The 1,206-nt window shown below is 44.9% G+C and overlaps 1 pseudogene; it reads left to right on the plus strand.

Annotated features, from left to right (window-relative positions):
- Positions 1–295: 295 nt before the first annotated feature.
- LOC101659071 lies at positions 296–918 on the plus strand (annotated as a pseudogene).
- Positions 919–1,206: the final 288 nt, after the last annotated feature.

Genomic DNA, 1,206 nt, shown 5'->3' on the forward strand with positions numbered 1-1,206 from the left:
GAGGGAGGGAGGATGGGGGAGGAGGGGGGAAATGAGCTAATACCAAGGGCTGAAGTGGAAAGAAAATGTTTTGAAAATTATGATGGCAACATATGTACAAATGTGCTTGACACAATGGATGGATGTATGGGTTGTGATAAGAGCTGTAAAAGCCCTCAATAAAATTATTTGAAGAAAAAAAAAAAGGCGACAGCCACTGCAGTGCATTGAGCTCCATAGAGACAGCGCCGGGCCAGGCCAAGCGGACAGCACTGGGCGACTCTGTGCCTCACGGACAAAATAAAAACATAACAACATGGGCAAAGGCAATCCCAAGAAGCCAAGAGGCAAAATGTTATCATATGCATTTTTTGTGAAAACTTGCCGGGAGGAACATAAGCAGCAGCACTGGGTGCCTCTGTCCATTTCTCAGAGTTTTCTAAGAAGCGCTCAGAGAGGTGGGAGACCATGGCTGCTAACGAGAAGGGGACATTTGAAGACATGGTTAAGGTGGACAAGGCCTGTTATGAGAGAGAAACAAAAACTTACATCCCTCCTAAAGGGGAGACAAAAAAGAAGTTCAAGGATTCCAATGCACCCAAGAGGCCTCCTTTGGCCTTTTTCTTGTTCTGCTCTGAGTATCGCCCCAAAATCAAAGGCGAGCACCCTGGCCTGTCCCTCAGGGACGTAGCGAAGAAGTTAGGAGAGATGTGGAATAACACCGAGGCTGATGACAAGCAGCCTGACGAGAAGAAGGCCGCCAAGCTGAAGGAGAAATGAAAAGGATATCGTGCGTACTGGGCAGAAGGGAAGCCCGATGCTGCCAAAAAGAGAGTCGTCAAGGCCGAGAAAAGCAAGAAAGAGGAGGAAGAGGAGGACAAAGATGATGAGGAAGATGGAGAGGAGGAAGAGGACAAAGAAGATGAAGATGATGAATAAGTTGGTTCTAACACAGTTTTTTCTTGTCCATAAAGCATTTAACCCCCCTATACACAACTCACTCCTTTTAAAGAAAAAAAAAATTGAAATGTAAGGCTGTGTAAGATTTGTTTTTAAACTGTACAGTGTCCTTTTTTTGTATAGTTAACACACTACCAAATGTGTCTTTAGACAGCCCTGTCCTGGTGGTCTTTTCAATAGCCACTAACCTTGCCTGGTACAGTATGGGGGTTGTAAATTGGTTAGTTAGTTTATTGTGCCAACCTGGCCGATAAACACAAGTGTGTT

The sequence above is a fragment of the Echinops telfairi genome, unplaced genomic scaffold (assembly GCF_000313985.2).
Source record: "Echinops telfairi isolate 266 unplaced genomic scaffold, ASM31398v2 ScPeMD7_28;HRSCAF=97, whole genome shotgun sequence".
NCBI lineage: Eukaryota > Metazoa > Chordata > Mammalia > Afrosoricida > Tenrecidae > Echinops > Echinops telfairi.